Raw genomic sequence first — 27,800 nt, forward strand, 5'->3', positions numbered from 1 at the left:
AGTCACCCTGTCCTACAACTACATCTATGTCGATACTCCGCAATCCATCTTACAGTGCGTGGCGGAGGGCACTCTGTACCACTACGTGGCATTTCATTTCCTGTCCCATTCGCAAATACATCGAGGGAAAAAACTGTCTATATGGCTCCGTATGACCCATAAATTCTCGTATTTTATTTTCGTGGTCCTTATGCGCAATGTATGTTATAGGCAACAGAATCGTTCTGCAGTCATCTTCAAATGCAGCTTCTCTAAATTTCCTTAATACCGCTTCTAGAAAAGAACGGCGCCTTCCATCCAGGAATTCCCTATTGAGGTCCATAGGCATGTCCGTAACACTTTCGTGTTGTTCGAAACTACCAGTAACAAGTCTAGCAGCCCGCCTCTGAATTGCTTCAATGTCTTCCTTTAACTCGACGTGGTACGGACCCAAAAAATCGATTATTATTCAAGAACAGCTCGTACTAGCGTCCTATATGCGGTTTCCTTTACAGGTGAACCACACTTTCCTAGATTTCTCCCAATAAACAGAGGTCGACCATTCGCCTTTTTTTACTACTACCCTCAAATGTACATTCCATTTCACGCAGCTTAGCAACATCACGCCCAGATATTTATATGACGTTGCTGTGTCAGTCAGGACACAATGCTGTATACAAACATCACGAGGTGTTTTTTTCTATTTATCTGCATTAATTTATATTTTTCTACATTTATAGCTAGCTGCCATTTATCACAGCAACTAGAAATTTTCTCTAAGTCATCTTCTATCCTCAGCTTCTACACTTCACCTTACACGACATCATCATCAGCAAAGAACCAGACGTTGCTTACCGCTCTGTCTGCCAAATCATTTATGTTTGTAGTGGATAACAGCGGTCCTATCACACTTCCCTGGAGGATTCCTGACGATACCCTAGTGTCTGATGAACACTCTACTTCGAGGGCGACATACTGGGTTCTGTAACTTAAGAAGTCTTCGAGCCACTCACATATCCGTGAACCTATTCCACATTCTCGTACCTTCTTTAACAGCCTGCAATGAAACTCCGAGTCAAACGCGTTCCGGAAATCTAGATCTGCCTGTACCCTTAATCCATAGTTTTCAATATATCATGTGACAAAAGGGTAAGATGAGTTTCGCACGAGCGATGCTTTCTGAAACCACGCTGATTCGTAGACATAAGCTTCGCTCTGTCAAGAACATTTATTATATTCGAACTGAGAATATGTTCAAGGATTCTGCAGCGAACGGATGTTGTGGATATTAGTCTGTAATTTTGCGGCACATTCTTTTACCCTTTTTATACACCGGAGTCACCTTCGCTTTTTTCCTGTCGCTAGGGACTTTGCGCTGGGCAAGAGTTTAGCGATAAATGCAAGCTAAATATGGGAATAATGGTGTAGAGCACTCTTTGAAAAACCGAATAGGACTTGGCTGATGAACACATTTCTCCCAACGAGAGACCAGTTTGTTGGTAACGTCACTGTAGAATGTCTGTGTTTGTTGATGGAGCCACAACCTTACCTTTGCTTGTACCGCTTCATGACTACCAATATTAAGTCTTCGAAGATGTTCTTGAAGCTTCGAAGACAGAGGAAAATCGTGTGGGCCCAAGTCGGGACTGCACGGAGGATGATCGATGGCAGTTGAACACAAGGCGTCGGCCTGTTGCAGGCGTCGCAACACTCGTGTGTGGTTTGGCATTGCCATAATGAAGGAGAAAGTGCTCCAGGCACGGACGAACTCTTCTAATTCGAAACGTTGTTTCTCACGCACCGACAAAGTTACGTTACATACCGCCACGTTACACTTTACGATTCGGAGTCGTCTAGCGGGAGAGGGTTGCAAATACAGGGCTATTACAAATGATTGAAGCGATTTCATAAATTCACTGTAGCTCCATTCATTGACATATGGTCACGACACACTACAGATACGTAGAAAAACTCCTAAAGTTTTGTTCGGCTGAAGCCGCACTTCTGGTTTCTGCCGCCAGAGCGCTCGAGAGCACAGTGAGACAAAATGGCGACAGGAGCCGAGAAAGCGTATGTCGTGCTTGAAATGCACTCACATCAGTCAGTCATAACAGCGCAACGACACTTCAGGACGAAGTTCAACAAAGATCCACCAACTGCTAACTCCATTCGGCGATGGTATGCGCAGTTTAAAGCTTCTGGATGCCTCTGTAAGGGGAAATCAACAGGTCGGCCTGTAGTGAGCGAAGAAACGGTTGAACGCGTGCGGGCAAGTTTCACGCGTAGCCCGCGGAAGTCGACGAATAAAGCAAGCAGGGAGCTAAACGTACCATAGGATGGTGCTCCACCGCACTTCCATCATGACGTTCGGCATTTCTTAAACAGCAGATTGGAAAACCGATGGATCGGTCGTGGTGGAGATCATGATAAGCAATTCATGTCATGGCCTCCACGCTCTCCCGACTTAACCCCATGCGATTTGTTTCTGTGGGGTTATGTGAAAGAAACGTGCCAGAACTGCGAGCTCGTATCAACGATGCCGAGTGTGGGAGGAACTTGATTATCGGCTTGATGTCTGCCGAATCACTGAAGGGGCACATATCGAACATTTGTGAATGCCTAAAAAAACTTTTTGAGTTTTTGTATGTGTGTGCAAAGCATTGTGAAAATATCCCAAATAATAAAGTTATTGTAGAACTGTGAAATCGCTTCAATCATTTGTAATAACCCTGTATGTATACACGTAGACTTAAGATGTAGAATGTTAATAACGCTTGTTCTATTTAAGAACGTTAAAGCTTTCAGATAAAAAATTCGAAGGCAGAACTTTTCAGCACGTCCTTATAGTTTAAGGTCCTGTCAGCAACGAGATCTTTGGATATGAACTTGATCACTACGAGGTCCGCAGCTTATTAATGTTTGCAGGAGTGCTTCTGTGAAGTTTTGAAGGTGGGAGACTAGGTACTACCAGAATTGATGTTGTGATGAGAGGTAGTGAGTCGTGCTACGGTAGCTCAAGCCGCTATGTGCCATTGCACTTGAGCCCCTCATCACTGGTCTTACCTCTAGACTGCAGGGTCTCACTTTGCGTGACTACACCTTTCACTGTAGGGCTTATGCGGACGACCTCCTCTTTCTCACCTGCTCCTCCACGGAACTCAATGACGCCATCCAATGGATCCACCAGTATGGACGTCTTTCTGGTAGCATTCTTAATGTCAGTAAATCGACTATGACGTACATTGGGCGCGGCCTCCCGGCTATGGTGCCGACCCCACTCCCAGTCAGTACCACCCTTCGTTACTTGGGTATCGAATTTATGAGCTCCACACACAGCACAGTGGCCCTGGTTTACCGGCGGCTTTTGCAGTCGATTCGGCACCATGCCCGCGGTCAGGTGCACCGTAACTTAAACCAACTCCAACGTGTGTCCTATGTCAACATGTTTGTCGCCCCTAAATTGGTACACGTCGCCCAGATCCTCCCAATGCCGTTACTCCTTGGCCGCCGCATCCAATCAGCAGGGGCACTTTTCACAATCCGCTACAACACTCTAACACTGCCTCCTGCAAAAGGTGGCCTCGGACTCGTCAACGTGCGGGCACGATCTTCTGCACTCTTTGTCCACACTCTGTTGCGGCACTGGCAGGGGCCGGTCCCGTCCTTAAGACGCAGTCTCTTAGACACCCTCCGACCAGCTTGTCTCGATCCACCGATCAATGTGGCACCTATTTCTCCATTATTGTACCACGTCGCCAATTGTTTCGTAGAACTCAGCTACGTTCGGGCGATCTTCCAGTCACCCGTCCTCCCCGTACAAAAGATTATTATCGTTTGTTTATGCTGTCCAACCCTTCCGACCCCATGGTGCTACAGCATCCTGGCATTAACTGGCGAACGGTTTGGGGGTGTGTGCATGCACCCTTTTTACCGTCGTCTGTGTCTGCACTCTGGTATGTTTTAGTCTACGGCAAATTCCCGACTAATAGTCGACTTTATCGCATAGGACTGGCCACCTCCCCACTCTGCCCTGACTGTCAGCTCTCAACCCTCTTGACTTTCATTTATGGGGGCATTTGGAAGCTCTTGTCTACGCAACCCCGGTACCAAATGTAGAGACTTTTCGTGCTCGTATTGTGGACGGCTGTGATACAATACACCATTCTCCGGGGCTGCATCAGCGCAACAGGGATTCCATGCGACGGAGGGTGGATGCATGTATCCTCGCTAACGGAGGACATTTTGAACATTTCCTGTAACAAAGTGTTTGAAGTCACGCTGGTACGTTCTGTTGCTGTGTGTTTCCATTCCATGATTAATGTTATTCGAAGAGAAGTAATAAAATGAGCTCTAACATGGAAAATAAGCGTTTCCGGACACATGTCCACATAACATTTTCTTTCTTTGTGTGTGAGGAATGTTTCCTGAAAGTTTGGACGTACCTTTTTTAACGCCCTGTATATGTACTTTTAGTTTGATCAATAAAAATTATTAAAAAAATACAAAAAGAAGAAAACAGGATATGTTATATTTTGTTGTACAAAAAAACGGTAGAGCACTTGCCCGGCGAAGGCAAAGGTCCCGAGTTCGCGTCTCGGTCCTGCATACAGTTTTAATCTGCCAGGAAGTTTCATATCAGCGCACCTTCCGCTGCAGAATGAAAATGTCATTCTGAAAATGTTAATGTTTATAAGAATCGCCATCGCTATGTTAAGGTACTGTCATTAGGTCACCAGTGGTTTTGTTCAGTTGGCACTGCCAACACTTTCTCTAAGGCTCGTGCCGGTATCATGATTTAATAATGATACTCGTTAAGTAAGACGATTATCTTCAGATACTCGTTGTAAGTTGAATTGCTTTTCAACTCGGAGAGCACTTACTTCAGTGCGGCTAATTTGTGAGTAGTTTTTTTCAACGTAAACGACTTTTTTGTTTAAAGATTTTAGTTGTGGTCCATCACACAGTGTTATTTAGTGCGGAATAAAATTACATTTACTGCCTGTGTTCTTTTAAAATGTGCTACCATTTCGGAGCTTGATCATACTCCTGCGTTATTTAATCAGGTGGAAAGGGAGGATACGTTCATCGTGAAGGGCACCTTGGTTGACATGCATTGCAGAAGAAACAGTAGCCTATGAGACGATATGCTCCAGCGAGAACAATAACGTCCTCCTTCTGCGGTGCAGGCCAGAAAAACGGAACAATTGACAATTGTCTTTTTTCTAGCATCCCGCTCCGGAGATCCTGGTTAGAATCAAAAGAAATAGCTGAGGCAGTAAACTCGATTTGAGAAGAGAGATTCGGCAACGTATTTTTATGTTGGCCGTCGCAATAAAACACTAGTGTGAAAAGAAACATCACAAGTTGGGCAGCTGGACTGCGGAAAGTTAAATATCTCCGTCAAACAGTGCCTTACAAGTGGCAACGTTTTAACTCCTAGCCAACCATAAAGTAATCTCACTGGAATTCTCCCGTATCTAACGGCCTTTCCCAAGTATACCTCATCTCTTGTGATTCTTGAACAGAGTATTCGCTATGACCAACTGAAATTTATTGCAGAGCTCACTTACTCTTTCTCCTCTCTCATTCCTTGTCCCAAGCCCATATTCTCCCGTAACCCTTTCTCCTACTCCCTCTCCTACAACCGCGATCCAATCCCCCACGATTATTATATTTTCATCTTCCTTTACGTACTGAATTACCCGTTCAACATCTTTATATACCTTCTCTATCTCTTCATCCTCTGTCTGTGACGTCGGCACGCAAACCTGATCTTTTGTTGTCAGTGTTGGTTTCCTGTCGATTGAGATGAAAAGAGTCCTATCACTGAACTGTTGCCAGTAACTCACTCTCTGCCCTATCTCCCGCAACAAATCCTATTCCCGTTATAGAGTTTTCTTTTGCTGTTGATATTACCCTATTCTCATCTGATCAGAAATCCTTGTCTTTTTTCCATCTCATTTCACTGACCCTTCTTATATCTAGATGGAACCACCGAATTTCTCTTCTCAGATTTTCAAGGTTCGCTGCCACGTTCAAGTTCCACACCCCGATCCGTAGAAAGTTATTCCGTCATTGGTTATGCCCTCTTTTTCTCATGGTCACTTCTCCCTGGGCAGTCCCCTCCCGGAGATCCAAATATGGGACTAGTCCGGGATCTTTTGCGAATGGTGAGATCATCATGATAGTTTTTCAATTACAGGCCACATGTCCTGTGTGTTCACATTATGTTTCTTTAATGATTTGGTTTGCGTTGTAGCATCGATATGGAGTCCTTCGATACTATTAGTGAGTCTATACGACTGCCCCTTACGCCTCGTTGTTGTTGTTGTTGTGGTCTTCAGTCCTGAGACTGGTTTGATGCAGCTCTCCATGCTACTCTATCCTGTGCAAGCTTCTTCATCTCCCAGTACCTACTGCAGCCTACGTCCTTCTGAATCTGCTTAGTGTATTCATCTCTTGGTCTCCCTCTACGATTTTTACCCTCCACGCTGCCCTCCAGTACCAAATTTGTGATCCCTTGACGCCTCAGAACATGTCCTACCAACCGGACCCTCCTTCTCGTCAAGTTGTGGCACTTACTCCTCTTCGCTCCAATGCTATTCAATACCTCCTCATTAGTTATGTGATCTACCCATCTAATCTTTAGCATTCTTCTGTGGCACCAAATTTCGAAAGCAACTATTCTCTTCTTGTCTAAACTATTTATCGTCCATGTTTCACTTCCATACATGGTTACATTCCATACAAATACTTTCAGAAACGACTTCCTGACACTTAAATCAATCCTCGATGTTAACAATTTCTCTTCTTCAGAAACGCTTTTCTTCCCGTTGCCAGTCTACATTTTATATCTTCTCTACTTCGACCATCATCTGTTATTTTGCTCCCCAAATAGCAAAACTCCTTTACTATTTTAAGTGTCTCATTTCCTAATCCAATTCCCTCAGCATCACCCGACTTAATTCGACTACATTACATTACCCTCTTTTTGCTTTTGTTGATGTTCATCTTATATCCTCCTTTCAAGACACTGTCCATTCCGTTCAACTGCTCTTCCAAGTCCTTTGCTGTCTCTGACAGAATTACAATGTCATCGGCAAACCTCAAAGTTTTTATTTCTTCTCTATGGATTTTAATACCTACTCCGAACTTTTCTTTTGTTTCCTTTACTGCTTGCTCAATATACAGATTGAATAGCATCGGGGAGAGGCTACAACCCTGTCTCAATCCCTTCCCAACCACTGCTTCCCTTTCATGTCCATCGACTCTTATAACTGTCATCTGCTTCCTGTACAAATTGTAAATAGCCTTTCGCTCCCTTTATTTTACCCCTGCCACCTTCAGAATTTGAAAGAGAGTATTCCAGTCAACATTGTCAAAAGCTTTCTCTGAGTCTACAAATGCTAGAAACGTAGGTTTGCCTTTCCTTAATCTATCTTCTAAGATAAGTCGCAGGGTCAGTATTGCCTCACGTGTTCCAACATGTCTACGGAATCCAAACTGATCTTCCGCGAGGTCAGCTTCTACCAGTTTTTCCATTCGTCTGTAAAGAAATCGCGTTAGTATTTTGCAGCTGTGACTTACTAAACTGATAGTTCGGTAATTTTCACATCTGTCAACACCTGCTTTCTTTGGGATTGGAATTATTATATTCTTCTTGAAGTCTGAGAGAATTTCAACTGTCTCATACCTCACCAGATGGTAGAGCTTTGTTAGGCCTGGCTCTCCCAAGGATATCAGTAATTCTAATGGAATGTTGTCTACTCCCGAGGCCTTGTTTCGACTCAGGTCTTTCAGTGCTCTGTCAAACTCTTCACGCAGTATCATATCTCCCATTTCATCTTCATCTACCTCCTCTTCCATTTCCATAATATTGTACCCAAGAACATCGCCCCTGTATAGACCCACTATATACTCCTTCCACCTTTCTGCTTTCCCTTCTTTAGTTAGAACTGGGTTTCCATCTGAGCTCTTGATATTCATGCAAGTGGTTCTCTTTTCTCCAAAGGTCTCTTTAATTTTCCTGTAGGCAGTATCTATCTTACCCCTAGTGAGATAAGCATCTACATCCTTACATTTGTCCTCTAGCCATCCCTGCTTAGCCATTTTGCACTTCCAGTCGATCTCATTTTTGAGACGTTTGTATTCCTTTTTGCCTGCTTCATTTACTTCATTCTTATATTTGCTCCTTTCATCAATTAAATTCAATATTTCTTCTGTTACCCAAGGATTTCTACTAGCCCTCGTCTTTTTACCTACTTGATCCTCTGCTGCCTTCACTATTTCATTCCTCAAAGCTACCCATTCTTCTTCTACTGTATTTCTTTCCCCCATTCCTGTCAATTGTTCCCTTATGCTTTCCCTGAAACTCTGTACAACCTCTGGTTCTTTCAGTTTATCGGGGTCCCATCTCCTTAAATTCCCACCTTTTTGCAGTTTCTTCAGTTTTAATCTACAGTTCATAACCAATAGATTGTGGTCAGAGTCCACATCTGCCCCCGGAAATGTCATACAATTTAAAACCTGGTTCCTAAATCTCTGTCTGACCATTATACAATCTATCTGAAACCTTTTAGTATCTCCAGGGTTCTTCCATGTATACAACCTTCTTTCATTATTCTTGAACCAAGTGTTAGCTATGATTAAGTTATGCTCTGTGCCCCAATCCATATTCACCTACTACGTCTCCTTCTCTTCCTTTTCCTACTGTCGAATTCCAGTCACCCATGACTATAAAATTTTCGTCTCCCTTCACTACCTGAATAAATTATTTTATCTCATCATACATTTCATCAATTTCTTCATCATCTGCAGAGCTAGTTGGCATATAAACTTGTACTACTATAGTAGGCGTGGGCTTCGTGTCTGTCTTGGCCACAATAATGCGTTCACTATGCTGTTTGTAGTAGCTTACCCGCACTCCTATTTTTTATTCATTATTAAACCTACTCCTGCATTACCCCTATTTGATTTTGTATTTATAACCCTGTATTCGCCTGATCAAAGTGTTGTTTCTCCTCCCACCGAACTTCACTAATTCCCACTATATCTAACTTTAACCTATCCATTTCCATTTTTAAATTTTCTAACCTACCTGCCCGATTAAGGGATCTGACATTCCACGCTCCGATCCGTAGAATGCCAGTTTTCTTTCTCTTGATAACGACGTCCTCTTGAGTAGTCCCCGCCCGGAGATCCGAATGGGGGACTATTTTACCTCCGGAATATTTTACCCAAGAGGACGCCATCATCATTTAATCATACAGTAGAGCTGAATGCCCTCGGGAAAAATTACGGCTGTAGTTTCCCCTTGCTTTCAGCCGTTCGCAATACCACAACAGCAAGGGCGTTTTGGTTAGTGTTACAGGGCCAGATCAGTCAATCATCCAGACTGTTGCCCCTGCAACTACTGAAAAGGCTGCTGCCCCTCTTCAGGAACCACACGTTTGTCTGGCCTCTCAACAGATACCCCTCCGTTGTGGTTGCACCTACGGTACGGCTATCTGTACCGTTGAGGCACGCAAGCCTCCCCACCAACGGCAAGGTCCATGGTTCATTGGAGCTGAACGCAATCATCAATGGAATTATAATCATGGTCTTTTTACATTGCGAGCACAGTGATTGTCTTCATGACATAATAGAGCCGCGCGGTGTAACCGCGCCGCCTGAGGAGCCTATCCACGGTTCTCGCGGCTCTACCCGTTGGAGGTTCGAGTCCTCCCTTTGGTATGCTTGCTCGTGTTGTCCTTAGTGTAAGTTAGTTTAAGCTAGATTACGTGGTGTCCCATAGGAACTTACCACCACCATGACACAATAGAAAGTCTGGCTACAGGCACTTATGATAAAGCACTTCGATATGATTTTTTATACTTAAAATACTCATATCAAACGCGAGAATGAAAGAAATTTAACTGCCCTGATTGAGAGAGTAACAGTAAATGCGTAAAGAGGATTCTGTAATTGAATAGGATCACCAGACAAATTAATTGATGACGTTAATGTATAGAAGTGGTACTAAAAAAAATCGTAGAAAATTTCACCGCCTCCATCCTCTCTTCCGCCCCTTCAGTGTTGCTACGACGGCTGTCTTGGAAGACCAGGCACAATCGTTATTCATGCGTTCATTGTAATGTTTGATCTCCATCCCCTCGACAGATGTAACATGGATTGACTTTTCTTTCTCGCTTCATAGGAGGATATTATCTTTGTAATCTGTAATCGAAATAACCCTGACCTAGTTGCTAGAATTGTTGCCTGTGTGGTCTGTGCGCATCGTCATCATCGCCCTCGAATTTCAGAAAAGCTCCTGTTCTGGTAACAGTCATACATAAAATAGAACGAGTGTCATTGTAGGGTTCTTTCTTTAAACTTGGAAGATTTCCACATCTTCTTCGATAATATTGTATTCTTATTTGTGGTGTTACACTACGATATCAAAAGGAAATAAATGCCTTGTTAAAGTTTCTGTGTAATCTGTTAGAAACCATCAGCAGATGCCAAGTGTGTATTTTATGCCGTCACTCATGTTTACATGTCAACAATTTGCCATCATTAGAAAACGAAAGCAAAATTCATAAATATAAATATAAAATGAAAAATATCGTGGAGTGTTACAGAAAGGACTGATGTATTACAGAAAGGAATCTTTACTCACGATAGAGAACTGTGGATATAAATATGAACTATTGCTATGGTTGAAATGGCTCCAATCACTATGGGACTTAACATCTGAGGTCATCAGTCCCCTAGAACTTAGAACTACTTAAACCTAACTAACCTAAGGACATCACACACATCCATGACCGAGGCAGAATTCGAACCTGCGACCGTAACAGTCGCGCGGTTCTGGACTGAAGCGCGTAGAACCGCTCGGTCACCGCGGCCGGCTTATTTCTTTCATTTTATCAACATGATCTCTACCGGATTGATAACTAGGAATCAATAGTATCTGCCCTGTAAAACAAATCTTGAAATTTGAGCAGGTTCTCACGAGATATACGGCATCTTCGAGAATCTTCAGTTTAAGGTTATCGAATGTTTCGTTTACACTCTCCCTCCAGTCAAACAAGTATGTGATCATCCCCAAGGTCCTTCTTTGCGTACTCCCGATGTCCTCTATTAATCAAATGTGAAAAGGGGCAAATCTGATACGAGTATAATGTGCACTCCTTAAAAGAGAGAAGCGTCCACAAAACACAGTCGCATGTCAGTGTAGCGTCGTACACGTAAACGATGATTAGAGTTCCAATTCTCTGTGACAGAAAGGCCATCAGAATGCATTTGTCTTGACAAAATGACCCTTTATTGTATGATTACGCAATTGCAGAACGCTTACAGGAAACAGTTACCTCCATAAAACATCTAAGATGCGTTTGGAACGGTGTGGCAGGTGGCCGTTGACGCTAAAAACGAAAAGTGTGAGGCGATCCACATGAGTTCCAAAAGAAATCCGTTGGAATTCGATTACTCAATAAATAGTACAATTCTCAAGCCTGTCAATTCAACTAAGTACCTGGGTGTAAAAATTACGAACAACTTCAGTTGGAAAGACCACATAGATAAAATTGTGGGGAAGGCGATCCAAAGGTTGCGTTTCATTGGCAGGACACTTAGAAGATGCAACAAGTCCACTAAAGAGACAGCTTACACTACACTCGTTCGTCCTCTGTTAGAATATTGCTGCGCGGTGTGGGATCCTTACCAGGTGGGTTTGACGGAGGACATCGAAAGGGTGCAAAAAAGGGCAGCTCGTTTTGTATTATCACGTAATAGGGGAGAGAGTGTGGCAGATATGATACAAGAGTTGGGATGGAAGTCATTAAAGCAAAGACGTTTTTCGTCGCGGCGAGATCTATTTACGAAATTTCAGTCACCAACTTTCTCTTCCGGATGCGAAAATATTTTGTTGAGCCCATCGTACATAGGTAGGAATGATCATCAAAATAAAATGAGAGGAATCAGAGCTCGAACAGAAAGGTTTAGGTGTTCGTTTTTCCCGCGCGCTGTTCGGGAGTGGAATGGTAGGGAGATAGTATGATTGAGGTTCGATGAACCCTCTGCCAAGCACTTAAATGTGAATTGCAAAGTAATCATGTAGATGTAGATGTAAATTTGAAGTGGAACGGCTACATAAAATTAATCGCGATTAAGGCAGCTGCCTCACTGACATTAGTTGGAAGAATCCTGAGGAAAAGCAGTCCATCAACGAACAAACCAGCTTACAAAACACTCTTTCTACCAATACTTGATTATTGCTTGTCTGTCTGGTATGCGAACCATCTAGGAACGATAGAATAAACAGAAGATTTTGATGTATTACTTGTGGTTGTAGGGTATATTTTACTCCTTTATTAAATCAATTTCTTCTTTCGTAAATTCTGTGTTTAAAATTATAGAAATAGAACTGCATGATAGAAACGCTCGTAACAGACAACAGCATAAATAAAAAACTGATCACTCAAGAATTAGAGGTTTATTTAGCAAGAGTGAAAACGTCACGGAGACGCTCAGTTAATCCCAGTGGCAGACATTACACGGGAGGCGTTCTGCATCACGGTATGGTTGAAGTTCCGAGAGTGTGGGTTCCCGAAATCAACTAATGCTTCCTTCCACGTATACATCGCGAAAAGACCATCAAGATGACATTAGAGATATTCGAGACCACACGGAGGCTTACGAGCAGTCGTGCTTCCAGTGAACCATTCGCGACTGGAACAGGAAAGTGGGGACGTGACACTGGTACACAAATTACACTCCCCTTTGCCCAGTATGGATGTACTTGTAGAAGCAGAGCGTGTTTAGTGTTGTTACCACGTCTAGTTAGAAACCTAAGAGGCGTGAACAGTGTCAGAGGTTGATTGATCTCTGTGAAGAACACAAAGATGCCTTGTACTCGTCTGAGACAGCGTTATCAGCTTCTGACAGAGTTTGAAAGAGGCATCATTATGGGTCTCCATTTGGCTCGTATATCTGTTGGGCTTCGGATATCGTAGTGGCCCGATGTTGGACTGCATGGGCTCTCGAGGACAGACATACACTAGTCAAGGTTCCGGTCGATCATGTCTTAGCGTCACATTGAATGATTACCCAATTGTGCACCAAACACATCATAACCACTTCACATCTGCGCCTGCCATCCGAGAACATGTAATGCACTCACTGCAACACTCTGTCATCCCGCATCATTTATCGGAGACTAACAGGCAGTCGGATTCTGGATTTACCATCCCACGCGTAGGCTACCGTTAAAATCACAACACAAACGGCTGCATTGGGAATGGTACCGTGACTGGGAAGCATGGGCTGCTAACGAATGGTGTCACATTGCGGCTCTGCACTAGCACGAATGACCATCGCCGACGAGTTTGGCAGCCACCTAGGAAGAACCACATTTCTGCCAAGGTTTTGGATGGACACAGCGGCGTTATTCCTGGTGTCGTGGTGTGGTGAGCCTTCGGGTACGACTTCAGGTCATGGCTGGTAGAGACTGAGGGAACTCTGACGGCACAAAGGTACGTCACCGACATCCCTCGTCGCCATATGTTACCTCTCGTACAACAATATCGTAGTGCCATTTTTCAACAAGCCAATGCTCGTCTACACATGGCACGTGACCCTATGAACTTTGTGCATGACGCTGAGGTACGCCCGCGGCCAGCAAGATCTCTAGATCTGTACCCGATAGGATATGTGTCGGACGTCAACTCCGTTCCACTCCCAGTATACGCGATAGCAAGGACCATTTACAACAGATATGGCCAGGTTGCCTCACGTGTAGATGTAACTGCTTAATGGCAACCTTCCAAATGTATCAGCGCATATATCAAGGCCAGAGGGGGTGTAACATCATATAAGTGATCTCATTCTGCCAAATTCTTTGTAGACTCGAACTTGCAGTCTCTGAAATAACACAACCTATCCTATCAACCTGCGAAATTTCATTTCCTTTCCTCCTTTCCTTCTCTGAGATTCATTTTCTTAGGCTGTGATTTGAGCAAAATTAAGATACGTGTCCAAAAATGATTTTATATGTGATGTCTCTTGTAGATAACCTTCAGTACGTGTCCAACAATGATTTTGTAACTGATGTCTCTTGTAGATGACCTTCAATATGGCAGTATTCAAATGGTTCAAATGGCTCTGAGCGCTATGGGACTCAACATCTGTGGTCATAAGTCCCCTAGAACTTAGAACTACTTAAACCTAACTAACCTAAGGACATCACACACATCCATGCCCGAGGCAGGATTCGAACCTGCGACCGTAGCAGTCGCGCGGTTCCTGACTGAGCGCCTAGATATGGCAGTATTCATCCAATAAATCACAGCCTGTTTTGCTTAACTAATGCAGAGATTAACTTTTACTTTATCTCTCTAAATACCCTCGAAAATGTTTTTGTGTGGGTTGACTGGCTCTACTATCACTAATTAATTCTAAAAACAAAACAAAAATTGTTTTATACGTAGTGACATTCACGTCAATAATATTACATCTTCTACCAAATAGTTTCATCGAAGCTGTATGCTCAGCGAGGAATATTCCTTCCTTCCTGTCGCCAAATCCCTTCTAATTGTCACCATCGGTTTGTGTCTTCCCTAGTTTCGTCATCTTCTTCTGTTTTTCTTTTTTCCATGGTCTCATTTACACCATCTAACCAAGCTTTCTTCGGTCTTCTTCTTCCCGTTATTCCCTGAGGGTAGTGCATCATGGTGTTCTTTTGCGATCTGTCATTTCCACTGTACACTGAGGTGACAAAAGTCATGGGACAGCCCCTAGACCTCCTCTTGCCCGGTGTAGTTCAGCAGCTCGACGTGGCATGGGCTCCACAACTCGTTGGAAGCCCCTTCAGAAATTTTGAGTCATGCTGCCCCTAAGGCCATCCACAACTAAAGAAGTGCTGCCGATGCAGGGTTTTGTGAACGAACTGACTTCTCGATTATGTCCCACAAAAGTCCGGTAAGGGGCCAAGTTATTCACTCGAATTGCCCAAAAGTTGTGGCAAATTCCATCGCTGTTTGAGAACGTGAACTCAATGAATGGCTGAAAATGATCTCCAAGTAGCCTAACGTAACCATTTCCAGCCAATGATCTGTCCAGTTGGATCAGAGGACTATTCCACGTAAACACATCCCACACCATTATGAACCATTACCAGCTTGCATAGTGCGTCGTTGACAGCTTGGGTCCATGGCTCCGTAAGATCTGAACCACATTCCAATCCTTCCGTCAACTCTTACCAACTGAAATCGGGGATTATCAGACCAGGACACGGTTTCCCAGTCTGCGGTCCAATCGATATGTTGGTCACCAGCCCAGGAGAGGCGTTTGCAGACGATGTCGTGCTGTTAGCAAAAGCACTCTCGTCGGTCGTTTGCTGCCATAGCCCATTAACACCAAATTTCGCCGCCCTGTCCTGGGGGATACATTCGTCATACGTCCCATATTCATTTCTGTGGTTATTTCACTCAGTGTTGCCTCTGCTCTCGGTCGTTAAGTGAAGGCTGTCGGCCACACCGTTGTCCCTGGTGAGAGGTAAACCCTGAAATTTGCTTTTCTCGACACACTGTGGGTCTCAGAATACTGAATTCCCTAACGATTTCCGAAATGCCTCATGCGCCTGATTCCTACTACCAATGCGTGTTCAAAGGTTTTATACCTACCGCCATCTGTTTATGTGCATGTCACTACCATGACTTATGTCACCTCAGTATGTGTCCATACCAACCGAGCTGCCACTCTGTTCTATTTGTGATGATTTCTTGAGTCTGTGGCATTTGCCCAATCGCTGTTCCCCTCTCGGCCGTCCGCCCCCGATAGCTGAGTGGTGCCGGTAACTCAACGTGTTCGGTCAGAGAGCTGGTTCAAAATGGTTCAAATGGCTCTGAGCACTATGGGACTCAACTGCTGAGGTCATTAGTCCCCTAGAACTTAGAACAATTTAAACCTAACTAACCTAAGGACATCACAAACATCCATGCCCGAGGCAGGATTCGAACCTGCGACCGTAGCGGTCTTGCGGCTCCAGACTGCAGCGCCTTTAACCGCACGGCCACTTCGGCCGGCCAGAGAGCTGGTTGGCCCCTGCAATAAAAAAAAAACTGAGTGAAAGGATCAACAACGAACTTGAAAAAAAAAAAAAAAAAAAAAAAAAAACCGGCACGGTAGCTCAGCGTGTTCGGCCAGAGAGCTGGTTGGCCTCTGTAATGAAAAAAACTGAGTGAAAGGATCAACAAACGAACTTTAACGGATGTCATGTGACGTCCGAAACGACCAAACACAACGATCAACAACGAACAAAACGCAAAAAAAAGGTCAGCGCGACAGAATGTCAATCCTAAAGGTCCGGGTTCGATTCCCGGCTGGGTTGGAGATTTTCTCCGCTCAGGGACTGGCTGTTGTGTTGTCCTAATCGTCATCATTTCATCCCCATCGACGCGCAAGTCGCCGAAGTGGCGTGAAATCGAAAGACCTGCACCAGGCGAACGGTCTACCCGACGGAGGCCCTAGTCATACGACTTTTCTTTTTTCTTTTACCTCTCGACCAAATATTCTACCCGCTCTTCTGAGATAATCCAATTCTACAACTCTCGATTTGTTTTTATTTTTTCCAGTAAATTCCCAGCACCTGCATCGGTAAGCTGTTATTGGCTTTATAATACTTGTATAGAATATCATTTGCAATTAATAGTGGCTTATAAGTCATAGGCGTGAACAGTAACGATCCTATTACACTTTCCTGGTGCACATGAGAGATTCCTTCACTGTCAGTAGATGACTCGCTACGGAGGATATCGAGCTGCTTTCTGCCTGTAAATAAACTTTAGGTGAGATGGAAGCCTGTTAGATGTCGTACAGGAATGCATTTTCCTTAGCGGGTCTAGCTGTGGTACAGAGGCAAATAGCTTTTCGAGAGTGAAAAACTTCGAATCCATGGAGCTGAAGAGCGTGAGCTATGCTTCATATGACTGATATCTTAGAAACCGATGCTGATTTTCACAGAGAGGGTTATTTTGTTCCAGGCAGGTTACAGTATTGGAATTCAAAATCAATATTAGTAGTACAGGACAGTAGTTCTGTGGGTAAATTATACTTCTCTTTTTGTAGCTGACTGTGATTCTTGCTCATTTCTAATCACAGCGAAATACCTCTGCTCGAGGGAGTTACAGTAAAGCACTATCGAAAGTAAAGCTTATTTACTCCCAAACACTGTACAGAACTTGATATGATCTTATTCAGGTCCTGGGTTATTATAAGAGTTCCGTCAGATTAAGGTGGATTTCAGCAGTACTAGTTCATTTACATCAACATTTACATCTATACTCCTCAAGATACCTTCCAAAGTATTGTAAAGGGTTCTTTGCGTACTACTGTTACTTGTCTCCTTCCTGTTCCAGTCACGAATGGTGCACAGGAAGACTGAGTGTCCGTCAGAATCTGTATGAGCTCGAATAAAAAAAATGGTTCAAATGTCTCTGAGCACTATGGGACTTAACTTCTGAGGTCATCAGTCCCCTAGAACTTAGAACTACTTAAACCTAACTAACCTAAGGACATCACACACATCCATGCCCGAGGCAGGATTCGAACCTGCGACCGTCGCGGTCGCGCGGATCCAGACTGTAGCGCCTAGAACCGCTCGGCCACTCCGGCCGGCGGAGCTCGAATCTCTCTGGAACTTTTCGCGAGATGTACTTGGGAGGAAGCAATAGGTTGACTGATTCTCTTAGGAATTAATGTTCTCGGACTTTCAGCTGCAAATCACATTGCGATAAACAACGATGTAAAATGTTCCTTTATTTGAGTACATCTTTCATTTGAGTATATCCTATCAACCAGATCTGGTATATTATCATTTTCATGTCCCATCTTTATCATTCTCTACTCTGACCAATGCTTATGAGAAGTGATCATTGGGGTAAGTATTTTACTTAATACTAATTTTCTCTCTCTGATCAGTAGCCTCTATTTTATGAACACTTCCTGTATTGAATGGAATCCATTCTGTTACTTTGGCTGTGGGCTAAGGCGAATTTTCTGCTCTCTCCTAGCTTAAAAATGGAGAGTTGAACAGTTGGAATACATAGGACAACAGCAGCATGGGTTGAGGGTGGGGGGGAGGAGGTCATCGCTGAACTAAGACAGAGATGGTCGCAGAGGACACCAGATCTCTCTGTCTTACGTATGTCGGCCTGAAACTTCCGGTAGAGGTATGCGACCATTGTTATTAATATCATTTACTAAATTTTAGAAAAGCTGAAAAGTCGCAAACAAACGGGTACTAGCTGTTGTTTGGTGCACTTATTCCAAATGACATGTTTCGGGCTCTGCCCATCATCAGAATACCTGGTGTAAACAATATAACATATAATTAGTTATACCTTTTTTTTAAACACCAAATGTTAACAAGAAAGAGCAAACTGGAACTAAGTGTCATAACCAATACATACTATTGCATAGCAAAAAATAACTTTGGCTGCTTGTTCCTTACTTATAAATTCAGGAACCAAAAGGTGTGACATATAATTTAAACTTGGAAAATGGGAATTACGAAAAACTGCTACTTCAGTGCGGTTGCTAGGTAAACAACGCAGTGCAAAAGGGCACCATTTTACGGCATTGCCGCTGTGCAAATGCCGCTATGTTTACTAGCAATCAAAACAGTAACCAATAACAACTAAAAGTACATGTCGTGTGCCTCCTCATAGGCATCTCAGTAGTGCAAAGTATACGAAAGTACACTGCAAAATAGTAGAAAAAATATTTTGTCTTGGAAACACATGACTTTTCGAAGATTTTGAAAGGATTTGTTTAGATTTGCAATTACTCTTCTTAACTGTTCGTCAAACATAAAATGTTAAGACATTTGTCCCATCCGATGGTTTATTATTGCCGATATCCATACGCCAAAATATTTACTGCCTTTTATAAAAGTAAAAAACAAGAACAAAAATATCCGTAGTGTGCCTGCACGTAAAAAAGTAGTAAAGGGAAAGGTGGTTGCCTGCCTGCACTTAAGCACATTAAAACAAGCGTTACTGTAGTACATACATTTATTTACCTTAAAAGGATAACGTATCAAAATAACAGAAAAACTGTCTTGATTCACTGATCGGAATAGTACATAGGGAAGGGACTGTACATTCCAACGTTCAAAATTTTTCTTTTTTGTATTAAAAAGATAACATGTCATAATTACAAAAGACTTGTTTTGATTTGACCTTGCACTTCCCAGCTGAACGACAAACGTAGAAACGGAAGACGTTTTCGTCCTGAACCATTGATGAACCTGACTAAAGGGGGAATCACTAACCACTGCAGAGCACAATAAATAGTAAAGGGCGAGGTGGTTGTCTATATACCCAATTTCAGAAGAGTGGTTACGAAGGTTATAGTTTTTACGTGTCTCTCACAACCAGTCGTGAGAGAGACTAAAACCCCATTTCCTACCACTACTGATTTGCTCGTTAACACTTGACTGAATGCATGTATTTCCAGTTACTCCAAGATGTCCAGATCGTTTCCCTTCCTCTCTGTGTGCAGAATTGTTATGCTACTTTCTAATTCTGCCAGCATATGGCTTTCACCTTTTACATGGAAACCTAATGCGCTACTGTTAAACCTCGTTTAGAACTCTCGTCCTGTTTATCCCACGTAAAAACATTCACGTGATCGGAATTTAATTTTACATGCTCCTGTTTTACGGAACTTGTTTTGCTTGGGTTCCGGACCGTGTCTCAACAGGTTCCCCAAATTGTTAACCGTTTGGAATCCTACCGGGACGTTAAAGATCTTGTACAAGTTTACAATATTCTGTGAAAATGGTCCAAAGAACGTTAACGCGACATGTTTTACTTATTCTCTACGTTCTTAGCAAAAACTTTTCACCTGGGCTCCTAATATTAGCTTCATCGTACCCATTTGAGAGACCGATCTGTACAACTGTCCCAGTTTCTTTATTTATCAAATCCTTGTACAAATCAAACCTTGCTAATCCGTAGAACATAATACAAGAAACGACTTTTTTTGGTTTTAAGGGTTGCAAGAATCTATTGGGATCATAAGATCTGATGCTGTTGGATTCCCCAAAATACATAGTTTGAGCTTTGAATTTTACCTGGTTATTTCTGTATCTGAAAAACTAGGGGTCTCGTGCTCAACTTTCTTGTTAACATTTGGTGTTTAAAATGTACATTTAATCATGTCTTATATTGTTTACATCAGGAAATCTGATGATTGGCATAGCTCGAAACATGTCATTTGGAGTAGTGCACCAAAAAACAATTAGTATCTGTTTGCGACTACTCAGCTTTTCTGAATTCCAGTCATTTATGTCAATAATAATCGTCGCATACCTCTACCGGTAGTTTCAGGGCGACATACGTAAAATAACGACTAACTCGGCAAAACAGTAGGTGAAAAATTGTTATCAGACAAAAAAATCCATTATGTAAAATCAAATGAAAATCTTGCCCAACAATACGTGTTTGAATAGTGAATAGATACCAGTGAATGCAAGAATTAGGTTGCAAAATCGTTCGTGTAGTGCACAAAGTGTAGAAAATAAGGAGTTAAAGTGCTGGGTTAGAAGTGAAATTAGGGCAGCCTACAAAGCAAAATATTTGGCCAGCAGCAAAGCAGAAACGTTCCGTCTTCGACTGAGCAGCCATTTTAACGCAATGCTCTTCAAAGAAATTGCTGATCTTGTTCAGTACTACGTAAACTGGGAACTACATATTATACGACGTAAACAGTGGTATAAGTTCGATCGCTTATCCACACTAAGTAGCTTCAAAGTAACGGCAGCTGGTTGTCAAGCAAGTAAACCCAAATTTGCAGATGAGGTGGTCAACTTGACTGACGGAGACTTTTCAGGCGAGAAAATGAAAATCTTGAGTGAAGGATCATAGTTTAATCTCCCAACAAACATTGATAGTAGGGTTACGATAAAAGTTATAGCTGAAGTGCAAAAATGGTTCAAATGGGACTCAACTTCTCAGGTCATTAGTCCCCTAGAACTGAGAACTATTAAACCTAACTAACCTAAGGACATCACACACATCAATGCCCGAGGCAGGATTCGAACCTGCAACCATGGCGGTCTCGTGGTTCCAGACAGCAGCGCCTAGAACCACACGGCCACTTCGGCCGGCGCTGAAGTGCAGAATGGGTGTGAACAGGCTAAACTCCCGACAGCAGCAAAAGCAAGCATTGCAGTTGGAAATGGTAACATAGTTAGGAGAATTAGCTTTAAGAAAGCACACCCAACTAGTGTGAAAATGAATATAAAAACCCTTGATGAAAAATTGCATGACAATAAGATCTTAAGTAGATTTTGAGCTTCCTTGTTAACGTTTGGTGTTATTACAAAATGTATAGCTAATTATGTTCAAAAATGGTTCAAATGGCTCTGAGCACTATGGGACTCAACTTCTCAGGTCATTAATCCCCTAGAACTTAGAACTGGTTAAACCTAACTAACCTAAGGACATCACACACATCCATGCCCGAGGCAGGATTCGAACCTGCGACCGTAGCGGCCGCTCGGTTCCAGACTGTAGCGCCTAGAACCGCACGGCCACTCCGGCCGGCCAACTAATTATGTGTTATATTGTTTATACCAGGAAATCTGATGGTGGGCAGAGCACGAAACATATCGTTTGGAATAAATGCACCAAAATAAAAAACTGGTACCTGTTTCTTTGCGACTACTCAGCTTTTCTAAAATCCAGTCAATTATATATATCTCTCTCTCTTTGCGTACGTGACTTTGAGCACGTAGGTGGAAACGATCTTTCTCTCCGAAGTCGTGGGAGTGTGCTTCCATTGGTTGCTGAATTTTACAGTAGAAGCTCCGAGATCTTTCGAAGGAGCCTTTCATTTAAAATAGGCGACCGAGGAATCCACAGAAGGGAGCTTTTGAGGCGAGCCGATTCGACCGCCATGTTGCGCCAGAAAGCTTAGACTGTGACTGGCCTGAAGGTGCGAAAACAGGTGCGTCCTCTTGCGAGTGTAGAGGAGCGACGCGTTGGAGATGCTGCTGAGCGGTGAGGACACGTTGTGCAGCTGTACCACCAGACAATGATGGTGAGACGCAATCCAGCTGCTTGCTTGCGTGCTGTTAGTTATGTCGCGTTCAGAGCTTATTAGTAGTCACAAGTCTTCGTACCAAAATCTTTCCGAATTGCTGGTCTATGCCACGTGTATTGTAAACTTAAGTGATTCCCCCGCACTGTTTCAGGTTTTACAGTGTGTTCTTTCTCTTGTTTCAATGCCTGTAATTAACATCAACTTTCCATTTACTCTTGTCCCGTGCAAATCTGTTGATGAAATTTTAGGATTATCAGCATCACAAATTTCTGCGAATGAATAACTGTAACTTTCTTTCTTGTTCTTTGCGCTCGACACTGCTTACCTACTTAAATTAATCATAGTGTGGCCATTACATTTACGGTGTGTAACACCAGCATCAGTGGTTCTGATGAAACAATAACAGGGGTTAGCAGTTAGACGTATTAACGTCATATTTTTGCCTATTTTTACCAGAAATACATACTAAGATAACTAAATGACCAACAGATCACTCCGTACTATAACTATTAAAAAACACAGGCGTCATCACAAAACGCCTCTCTTGTAAGATCTGCCACTAAAGTCGGATGATCACCCCCGTGACACTTTCATGATTGTGAAACAAACTCGAAACGAAATAAGCTGATCTTTGGATGTTCGCTGTTTGCTATTCCCATTCGTAACTAATAACGATCCCAGACTGAACAGCAGTAAGTAAGATTGATTGAAAGACAGTCTTGTGACTCATCTCTTCCTTAGGTCGACTAACTTGCTGATGATTCGTAAAAGAATCTCAGTCTAGCATCTATCTTTTTTTTTTACCGTTAGTCATGTGTGGTCGTTCCACTTTAACTCGCTCCGTTCTACCAAGTATTTATTGGATGTACTGCTTCCAGTGATGGTTCGCGATTGATGTGATCAAATAATAACGTGTCTCTTCACCTATCTACACAAGATACTTTACATTTATTTATGTTGATGGTTAATTCTCAATTCCTGACCCAAGCGTCGGTCCTTTGCAGGTTATCCACAATTTTGCTGCTATCTTCTAGCGTTGCGACTTCTAAGTGTTCAAAAAATGGCTCTGAGCACTATGGGACTTAACATCTGAGGTCACCAGTCCCCTAGAACTTTGAACTACTTAAACCTAACCAACCTAAGAACATCATACACAGCCATGCCCGAGGCAGGATTCGAACCTGCGATCGCAGCAGTCGCGCGGTTCCGGACTGAAGCGCCTAGAACCTCTCGGCCACCGCGGCCGGCCTTCTACGTGTACAACATCATCATATGCTAACCACTTCACGGATCTCCTGTGCCCGTTCATTAGATAATTTATGTATACTGAGAACAGTAATATTCCTTTAGCACTTATACTGGGATATGTCCGAAAATTCTCCTACTTTAGAACATTATTCTCCTTTGAGAACAATATTTTGTTCTATTTTGTAGGAACGCTTTAGTGCAGTCACGAAACTCATCCAATATTCCGTACTCTCGTATTTTGATCACCAGACGACAGGGCAAAACTGTATTAAACGTCTTCGAAAATTCAAGCTTTGGTGCCGGTATCTACTGCCATGAACAGAGTGAGATGGATTTCATGGAAACCGTGTTCATTCCTACAGAGGATACTTTTAGTCTCCATAAAGATCATAATACACGATCATGAAACAAAAAATTGAGTACTGTTTCATAAATACTTTCTTCATATTACTGGTATGCAATGAGATACATATTTTCCTAGAGTTTGGTAGACTACGCCGGCCGAAGTAGCCGTGCGGTTCTAGGCGCTACAGTCGGGAGCCGAGCGACCGCTACGGTCGCAGGTTCGAATCCTGTCTAGCGCGTGGATGTGTGTGATGTCCTTAGGTTAGTTAGGTTTAAGTAGTTCTAATTTCTAGGCGACTGATCACCTCAGAAATTAAGTCGCATAGTGCTCAGAGCCATTTTGAACCATTTGGTAGACTACGCATCTGAACTTGAGCCACGGTTCGTCTACGTGTTCTCTGCTTGAATCAAACTATTCTGAACATGTATATTTTCTGCTTACATGTTCTAATCATTTGTACTTTGTTGCCTGTTGTTGATAAAATGCATCGTTATCATCAATCCACATTGCTGCAAATCTGTGTCCCCTGACGTCATACAGCGGGTAAATGTGATCGCTCGGCAAGAGGATGACTCTTCTCTACTGACACTTTTTATCGTACTGTCCTCTGCTCCTATGATCTCGCCGACGATGCGCTTATGTTATCGCAATTTACGTGCCCTTCTCTTTAGATGACCCCAGGGCCGCTAACACATTGCTGCTGAAGGACCTGGCGTAATAACAGACGCTCTGGGCAACTCTCTTCCCTTGTTTGCTTTAGCGCGGACTGGTTTCTGTGAACTGTCAGTATTATTTGTGTAGCAATTATAACTGTGCAATCAAGTATATTTGTTACACTGTACAGTAGTAATAGCACCTGTGTTGCTTATGGCAAACTTCTGCTCTAGGGCTTGTTAGCTTGTACTGCTGTCACATGTGCTACTTGCAAAGCTGAATTTAGTACCAAGTAAAGATATATGAAGAGTGAACATTAACAAAACCGACAAACTGCAGTCTCGGATTCATGAATGGAAGTGGAGGAAGAAAGGTCCTTTGAACATGTGTCCGGAAAAGCACCGTTGCCAGGGTAGTTGGCGCTGACGAATGACAGTTGTTCTGACTACGTGCTGTGTCTTCTTTGAGTGCTGCAGGCTATGTGATTGACGCAACATACTGTAAGCAGCAGAATGGTCATGTCGGGAACAAGACGAGATGGTGTTTTGTGCGGCCAGGAAGATGGAAACCGTCGACAGGCAGCACGGCTGTACCATAACAAGTTCCCTCGCAGAGATCAACTACATCACAAAACATTTCAAGCCCTTTTTTGGGCATTTTTGTGAGCATGTGTTCTCTCAGACGAACATGCGGGAGGCGGATGACTGTGCATACACCAGATTTGGAGGACCGGGTTCTACAGAATACTGAGACGAACGCTGGTAAAAGCTCCACGCAAGTGGCCCACCAACATGGTGTAAGACAATGTATGATTATTTTTACCTTGCGTGACAACCTCTACTATCCCTATCACCTGCCATCTCACAGAGGCCACTGTGAACATCTGTTGTGACTTGGATGCGATGCAGCTCTGTACTACGTTCCGGGACGATTATTTGTCGTTGCTGCTACGGTCGCAGGTTCGAATCCTGCCTCGGGCATGGATGTATGTGATGTCCTTAGGTTAGTCAGGTTTAAGTAGTTCTAAGTTCTAGGGGACTGATGACCTCAGATGTTAAGTCCCATTGTGCTAAGAGCCATTTGAACCATTTTTTGAACTTTTCGTTGCACATACACCGCCCATTTCTGGACAAAATTTCATAGGACCTTTTTTCCTCCATTTCCAGTCAGGAATCCGACCCTGCTGTTTGTCGGTTCTATTCATGTTCACACTGTACAGTAGTTAAGTGTTTTTGTAAACAGTATGACTACTTGGTACCACTTTATCTAATTAAATGGACGACCATTTTTTTGACATAATTACATTTCACTTTATAACTGATAGAACCTTGGTTCGAGTCCCGCTAGTTCAGCTAGCAGTCGCTATGCAACATAAACTTTTGGATAACGCAAAATAGTCCGAGATCTTGTCAGTATGTGGGTTTTATGTTGACGAATTGCGCAACGGATTGATCTGACAAGTACCCTTTGGCTGCTGCGAGAAGCAATTTCCACTCCACACTACTACAGAAGTCAGACAGACGCTCCTAGTTGCTAGTTAGTGTAAGAGAAACATTAGACGAACGGAAAATATTATTTATTGCAAAAATCTGAGAAAATCATGTGAACTTTTATTTATAAACTGATACACAAATTTACAGGTTCTTTTCGGAATAGGAGGTTACCTTTTACGGAGAGGAACCTTGTTAATGAAATTTATATACAAAGTGTGGGAAAGCTCTTTTATCCCTTTTCTTTAAGAATGTTATTTACTCGGCAGAATGGCTGAGAGTCGCACCTACTCAACTTGAATAATTATCCGATTGAATTTTTCTAAGTACAGTCGAGGCTGTCACGTGAGAAATGTAATGGAGTGCCATGAATGAAGTATGTTATTTCTAATGGAGCAAAGATGGGGCTCGCCTACGCTGTAGCGCACAATACCGTGAGCTGCTGAAAAATAACAAAACTATCTCTTTCTATCTGGATTGACCTTCACCAATTGAACTCTCACTACGTCTTGATGAAGTCAAGGACTCCTATCTGTCCCTAGTCTTACTATTGGTGTGGTACACCGGTCACAAAATCAGTCCACCGCGATGCCACTCAATGTTCGCTCACAGGCGTTTAACTAGTACTCTGGCCGTGTTCACACCGCACAATAAGTGTGGCGGCAAACACAGTGAACAACACTTTATCGCGAGCGACTCAATATAGAGTATCACTCCGATTCGCTAGGGACAGAGGTGCTCTCTTTCCCTCACTCCTCCGGCTTATTGCGTCAGAAATAGTCCACCAATCAGCGTTACTCTTACAAACGGGAGAAGGGCGCTCCGTTTAAGCCAACCAATCTGGAAATATATAACATATGCGTTAGGCGTTTACTGTCCACCTGTGAGAACTCTGAAACTGCGCACTAGGTCCATCAAAAAAATGCATATGTTGTGGCTCTCCCGAACAATACAGTGGGTTTTGCTTTTAAGGTGAACACGCAGGCCATTATCCCATTTCTCCAGCAAAAACTGTTTTGGTCCCTGTGTGGTCAGCTGGCTGGTGCACCTGCTTGCTGTCTCACCCTCCAACGGAGTTTCCAGCGGGCTGGTTGCCTCCAACGAACAAAACCTCCTGTGGCCATCGTGTCTTGAATGTTTGTGTACGCCACCCTCGACTTTTTTAATCTCGGTGCGTACTTGCGATTTATTTATTAGATTTGCATATCGATTAAATGGAAATAAGTAAAATTGACTCTACCCTATCGAGTTTGGGCTTTAATGAAACGTCTTGATACGCAGAATACGATCGTGAGGTCGGAATATGTAAGAAATGAAGGTCAGGTGACTGCGCGACCTTAGAGTCTTTTCCATTAACACATGATCATGGTCATTCTAAATTCTTTTCATAACCGTAACATTATCAGAACTGCTTATGTACTAGTAGCCGGTAGTGTTATACATCGAGGTGACAAAAGTCATGGTATAGCGATGTACAAATATACAGATGGTGGTAGTATCATGTACACAAGTTATAAAAGAGCAGTGCATTGGTGGAGCTGTCATATGTACTCAGGCGATTCATGTACAAAGGCTTCCGATGTGATTATGGCGTCCAACAGGAAGTAACAGACTTTGAATGTGGAATGGCAGTTGGAGATAGGCGCATGGGACATTCCATTTTGGAAATGGAGAATAAAGTATTACGAAATCCACAGTGTCTACAGTGTAACAAGATTACCAAATTTCAGTCATTACCTCTCAGCACGAATAACAGCTCGTTTAAAAGCCGAGAGCAGCGGCGTATGTGTAGAATTGTGAAACGTCCCCTTTGAACAATTCTACATGACTGTGCTTAAACTGACACACAATATTTTGTTAGCGCAGCGCAATCTGACTTTCAAAATTCCCTACAAAAGAATGGCCCTGACTAACATTAAACTATACCTTTCACAAATCACTTACCTCACAAAAATCTTCGCTGCTCAAGCTACTGCAATACAGCGAGCGCCACT

Source organism: Schistocerca americana, chromosome 6 (genome assembly GCF_021461395.2).
Source record: "Schistocerca americana isolate TAMUIC-IGC-003095 chromosome 6, iqSchAmer2.1, whole genome shotgun sequence".
Classification (NCBI taxonomy): Eukaryota; Metazoa; Arthropoda; class Insecta; order Orthoptera; family Acrididae; genus Schistocerca; species Schistocerca americana.